The sequence below is a fragment of the Cupressus sempervirens genome, chromosome 5 (genome assembly GCF_028749045.1).
Source record: "Cupressus sempervirens isolate cs-2001-9-10 chromosome 5, ASM2874904v1, whole genome shotgun sequence".
Taxonomy (NCBI): Eukaryota; Viridiplantae; Streptophyta; class Pinopsida; order Cupressales; family Cupressaceae; genus Cupressus; species Cupressus sempervirens.
In genome coordinates, this window is record NC_143122.1 from 751,514,131 (window position 1) to 751,521,436 (window position 7,306).

Sequence of the window (7,306 nt, forward strand, 5' to 3'; positions counted from 1 at the left end):
TGGAGAATATCCGAGCAAATAATTTGTTTGTCATGTTCCATACCATCATATTTAACTACAGTTTCTCCTTTTCAATCGTACATTATGCCGATTGTGCCAATGTTGCCTATGGAAAATACTTGGCATTCATGATTATTGTTTCCAAATATCAATTCACAATGAGGTGAACACAGCTTTTAAATCTCCATAGATTATCATCTGAAATCTCCACGACCCGAGAATTTATGATATCAACAATGCATTAAGCCTCATTTATTTGGAAAGGAATAGAAACTTCTTATTATTCATTTTCTTCAACTCACGTATTATATTTTGTGCATAAGAAAAGACTTTAGTCTAGTAAAAGGAATTATCAATATCCATCACCAATCACTATTTTTATATATTAAGGCACAAAAAAATGTCCACAATAGTACTAAATTCACCAGTATTCAGCTTTGAAGATTCTTGGTCAAGACTCTTATGTGAAAACATATACTCTGGATCTTCACAAACTATTATTTTCCTCTTAATAATCTTTCTTTTACCAGTTCAACTTTTTCAACAATCTGATGAAATCAGTCGGGCCCCAAAGTAGGTTCGGCTAAATTTTTTTTGAAAGTAAAACACCTGATCCTTCAAACTGATCCCATAAACATCTAAAATTGATTAGATTAATCATCAATCGACCATTTTAAATTCACGTCACCCCTTTTTTCAAACTATAACTCTCAGCTAGGAAGGCCTATGAGCTGACTATTAAAATTGAGTGAATCAAACAATTGGGCCTTGAAATCTGACATAGCTATCCTTTGGTTCACATTTCTTTACCTCGTTAGATTTCACCTCATGATGACATCTGGGCCAAAAAATATTGACTGTCAAAGTTGTTCCTTTAAAACTACTTGTAATCAAACATGTTAGAAAATAATAAAACAAGTTCTGATTTGGCTTTGCAAACAATTCATATGATAACTTGGGAGCTTGAAAACTAGGACATTAGTTTATTGTTATGTGGAGAATATGAATATCTGATTTGGGCTCATGATAAATAACTAGGTGAATTTGGGAGGTGTTTAAAGTTGGGTACTTGGAATTGTAGAATTGGGAACACTAGCAAAAAATGATTTTCACAAATAGAGTAGACTTGGGAAAGTGTGCAAACAGATTTGTCAAGACTTGAAAATTGACACACTTAAAGCATTTTTAGATGAGAACACAGTGGTACAATCCATTTAGCTCAATCTATCAAAGTTTCAAAGTTATAACATCCCAAATAGGGCTACCAATCAATCTGTACTTTTATACACTACTAAAACTTTAAACATTACATTTGGAATCATTCTTGAAAACTAGTCAAATAGTTTTTTAATAGGGTCAAATCTGGAAAATAGCATGTCTTTGACCCTTAGAATACAATGCAAAAATAATTTTCTCAATAGGATCAACTGGGTCAAGGTTATAACTGGTCAAACAGGGCTACACAAAATTTTGAGAAATATGCATCAACATGACAATAGTAAACAACTAATTTTAAGGGATTCAAAACCCAATCAAAACATATTGAAAGACTTGAAAAATGAAAGATGGGTTCTTTGATACACATACTAAAAATTTCCAAAGTGGTGAGTCATGAAACTCAACCAGTTGCAAGATATTCAATTACAAACTAGGCTTCCTATTATTGATTGACACTTCAAAAATGCAAATTTGAACAACGCTGAAAATGAAACTTCATGGAATGATTAAGAGTGATAATTTATCATCATAGGACACATGCATAAACTAAATGAAAGGCATTAAACACATGAAACACATCATAGGCCTCAAAGTGACAACTAAGTACACATGCATGAAAAGCTCTTATAGGGGCTCAAATTGACTCAAATTTCAGAATGGTACTCAAAATCAAGGCTTTAATTTTGAGTTCCAATACTGTAAACTATTTATCCTAGGACCAAGAGTTTGAAATATTCACAACCTTGATCATTTGAACTAAGAAACACTACAAATTTTGGCAATAAGTGAGAAAGGGATGGCAAATCCAAAAAAAGTTGAGTCTCTTAAAATTGATATAGGTATGTTTAGGCCTAGACAACATGATTTTGTAGCACCTAATAGTTTGTCAATATCTCGCATGAGTTTAAGGATGTGCAAGAAAGAAGGATTTAGGGGTGTGCATCGTGATAAAGAATTTTTAGGTGGTATAAAGTTGATGCAAGGGTATAGCAACAAGTGATATGCCTTAACAAGGGGTAATTGTTTGAGTTGATGTTGATTATATATGTTGAATTGAAGGTGTACATTAAAAGAATTAGTTTTGAAATGTTGGAAGTCTTAATTGGGAAACTAAGATATTGAGGGGGGGGGGGGGGGGGGGTGGTTAATCAGGATTTGAAATACTTAAAAGGTTTTCATCTTTTGACACAACTTTAGTTCATTCACCATATTTACCATCTCATATATAGTGCATGCATAACATAACTTGCAAAATCAAACTATAGTAAATTTAGATCTACTTTGTCAATCACATCCATTAAACACACAAACACATAATACAAAGATTTGGTTACCCAAAAAACCTTCAAGGTAAAGGTAAAACTGGGGTGGGAATGACACCCAAAAATCTTCACTACTGTAGTAATAAAGTTAACCTATTATGGTTACAATGTTTATCACTTCTGATGATCTACCCTATGAGGGGTCTACCCTATTAATGACTATTATGACTATTTGGTCTTACCCTATGTGAGGATTTTACACTTACAACAAAGTATAAGGATTCAGTCAAGAGATTTACAAAAGATTTGTTAAGAGATTAACCCTGACTCAATCTATTAAAATTGATTCAGTACCTAATCCTCGGTCTTCTCTAAAAATATAGTTTCAAATCTCCTCTATTCAATCTAATCTAATCTCTAATATCTGATATGATATAGCATTACTATCCCTAACATCTTGATAAGGTCACTTCCATTTTTTTGTAATAAAAAAATTAACTCTTTTTCCTTCTTCACAATGTTCACACTTGATTTTCTCTGTGATCACATGAATAGCTTTCTCACTTCTCCTCATTGTCATATCAAATAGGATTTTGATCTTCTCCATTTAAATATTTCTTAAAGAGTTTTCTAGATGCTAGCTTATTTTGCCTCTTCATCTCATTAGCTTATCACAAAACATAGGGATCTATGATCCACCTCATAAAACATGTAATAGCCTCTATAACTCTAAAAATATTAAATATCATGTCAATGTCATCCTGTAGTGATTAACCTCAAAGTTTGCATCATTTCTAACTTGAATATCAATTTTGTGTTACTCAACACTTACTATCTCTGGTTCTTGGCATTCACTACACACATTACTATTTCTTAGTCTCTAATGTGCTTAGCATCTTTTGTGTAACTCATCAATCAATGTGCTCAAGCTTCTTAGCAATCATTAGGGTCAGCTTATAGTAAAAATACTCAACAACCAAAAGACTTGCTTAGCTTCTATAGAGATCAACATATACATGTTTATTTAAAAGTCTTTATATGACTCAACCTATATAGAGTAGCTTAGTCATAGTAATGACCTTCTTACTTTGCCTAGTATATGACTAAGTGTTTGACACTAATAGTTAGAGATACCAACAATCTCCCCCTTTCACATTAGTAGAAAAAATACTTTGTCATGATTACATTGTTACAATGACAATATGAGTACTCACCCTAATCCTATGACTTAGTTCTTATGGAACTACAAAACTATTGCCGAATGAATAAATAATGAATAATAAACAATAATTAATCATATATGTACATGAATCTAAGTAGTCTGATTGTTTCAGTGTCCCAAAATGTTTATCTTCTAAAATATGATATTTAAATACTAACTCTTACTCTGACTCTTTTGATCTGATGTTCCCCTTGTGATAATTTTCCATTCAAAATTTCAAAATAGGCAAATGTAATCATTATTACATTCCCCCTTATTTTTTTCAGTTATGGATGAGGTTGGGGTTCAATGGGTGGAATCAAACCACATTTCTCAGTAAATTTTTGTGAACCTAGTTAATCATAGAAAGTGCATGATCTCAAATGGTTCTAGTTGATTCCAAAATGTGATTTTGCAACTCAAATCTAGTTGCCAAATGTGATAAACTATCATCAACCAAAAGATTATGATCTTGTGCTGATTTAAATTCACACTACGTAACCTCCAAATGAGGTATCAACATAGATTAGATAGAGATCACTTTTGACCTCATGCTGCTATTAATTGTTTTAAGCTTGACCAATTTTCCTTGAGAAAATAATAACTTATTATAATGGCTTGAGCTGGAATTTTCTGACTGTGAAATGATGCTACCTATTTGCACAATTTTAACTTGAATCGTTGGATGTTTTCTTGAAGATTACTTTTAAATCTTGGAACATCACACAAAATGTTGTACCTTTTGAATAAGTTCCTCAATATTATATACATGTTCCTACAATCCAACTTTTTGTTTGAGAATGGTTGTTGATATTTTCTCCACAACTCCACAACCTTATTCTCAAATTTCATGGTTGACCATGCCAACAACTTTTTATTTGCTTCTATGTCTCTAACATTTATTTGTTCAACAATATGTACAAGATGGGAAATAATTGGGAATTTCCCATTAAAATTTTCTATATCAAACGTGTCAACAAAAATCTCCTTTATATCATGCAACACTTGCTTCTATAGTTTCTCCCTTCTCATCTCTTACCATTTCTTCTTTTTCACCAAAATCTCTTACAACATGAGTGTTTCTTCAAGAGTAATATTTTCTAAATCACATTTTGGCATCTCAATTACTTCATCCAAACTAACTTGAATATCGAGAGAGCTATTCTTTATTTCTTTCCCTTTACTTGGTGAGGGAGTACTACTTCTCAACATTTCTTTTGGACTACATGAGGGGGTGTCACCACTCAATCTTTCTTGAATATCAGTGCATGAGACAACAATAGTAGTACTTTGTGTTACTTTATTTTCCTCAATTTGAGGTTTTGCGACATTTGGTCCTTCTTGAACTCTGGTAGAAATGTCTACACGCATGTCTTTATTTATTTCCTCTATCTCTTGTTGCTCTTTATCTATTTTTGAGGGCTTCTCTTGCTTAAAAACTAGAGTGTTAGGTGTGGCAACTTGAATAGGTGAAATGCTTCCTTGTGGACTCGACATGCTTGAACTCACTTTATTGCTTTGATCATCATGGATGGTCACTATCTCAATTTATTTTTCATGGGTTACTTCTTTGGTGATGAGACCAAAAATACTCTTCCATAGTAACTCATTATACTAAACTATAACTTCAATCTTATTTTGTAAAATCATAAAAATTCTGAATTTAGGAACAAATTAGTTCCTATGCTACTCCAAAAAGGTTTCTTTCTACTCCTTTGATAAATCAGGAATAACCTTGGCTAATGTATTTTCTCTAATGTTGTTTTCTACTAACAATACTTGTTCCCATATTTTATTTAATCTTTTGAACATATCAATATGAATCCTCTTCTCTACTTCATTAGGAGCCAATTTATTATTTTCTATCATATCTATCATGTCCTCATCAACTTTAGTTCTATCAACATTATCCAATGTATCATATTTTACAAATCTAGAATTGGATAAGGTTATAGAGCTTCATAGGTTAGCACACACCTTATCAATATTCTTTTCCCCTATAGGTACTATAACTGGTTCATTTGATTTAGTTCTCCTTGCATCATCTTCTTCATCTTCTTTCTTCTTGGCCAACCTTATCCTCTTTGGATGGCTCAGAGGGGCATGTTTTTTATTCTTCTCTAGACTTGAGCCACTCATTTTAGTAATCTTTACTACTCCTTTATTTATAGATGGATGAAAACTCCCTACCTTTTCCCTAGTCCTTGGTTTGGTTGGTGGTGGAGGAGAGAGGGGTGCCATCACTATCTTCTTTGAAACTTTCTTTGCTTCAGGCTTAATAGATTTAGATTTCTTGGTGGGTGGTGTCACAAAAACTAGGGATTTACCCTAATCTCCTTCTTCCTCTTCCTCTTCCTCATCACCACTATCTTTATCTTCATCTTCTTCAAGACCTTATGTGCCTAGTTTTTCTTCTAGGTCTTCAATCATTTTCTTTCTTTTCTTCTCCTTTGAAGCTATTTTGTTATCAATAGTAATTGTTTCCTTAGTTTCTTCATACTATCCAAAAGGTTTGGCTTTAGTATCAATCTCCTCTTGGAGTAGTGCAAGAATGTTTGTACTTATTGAGTCACTATCAATTTCATAATCAAATTCTTTTAGCCATGCCTTCCTCGGATTCACTGCCTACACAAATGTGTTATCTATGCCCACTAAAAAGAATACATCATTATCGTATTGCATTACCAATTCCTCTATTATTCTCATTCTCATCTTTATTCTCTATTTGAATTATTGAAAATATGCATCCATGACACTTTCAAAGTTTTTTCCTAACTAAGTTATGTATTCACTTATTTGTCTTGTCATTGGCTTGCCTTACTCCCAAAGAATATTTCCAATACCATAAAAATACTTATGAACATAAAATAAAACACACACAATAAGCAATCCAAACTTACGCATATAATTTTTTTCTTTCTTGAGGGATAGAAGGTTTTTTTGCCAATTATAGTTTTTGTAACTTGGCAAGATCATATTCATGATATTTCATGACAATTTTCTATGCTTGGTCAACTGCCATACATGGCACATTGTTCAATCTACTAGATTGATATAATTTATGAGAAATTACTCTCATTTTGAATCCAATCAATGGATGAGTGATGTTTGAGATTGACAACCCTTGTCCATTCAACTCAGCCTTTGTGTTTGTCTCAATCTCTTCATGACTCAGACATTGCATGGTCTTTTTCTTGTCTAGAGTGGGATAGCCTATAACCTTGTGAATCATTTTCTTGGTTATCTCAATTGTTCCTTTATGTAGCCATAACTTCATATCATGAATAATTCTTAGCACCACCTTGATCCATTCAATCTTAAAGTTCCCTAGAAAATCTAATGCACGAGTTAACCCTTTCAATTCAACAATTTTGAACTTTTCCTTCAAAAATCCTTCATCACATAATTTTCATTTTCCTCTCAAATCTCATAGTCACCAAATTCTTTAATATTACACATGTAGAAACTTCATACATCATGGATCATGATTACTTTAGGTGGTATTTAGGATACACACCCATTGAGTCACCTTTCATTGCAATTGTAGGAATGACATGAAATTTTAGTGGAGGACAAGTGTCACTTCTCACCAATTGAATATTACTTAACACTACTCATTGGCTCT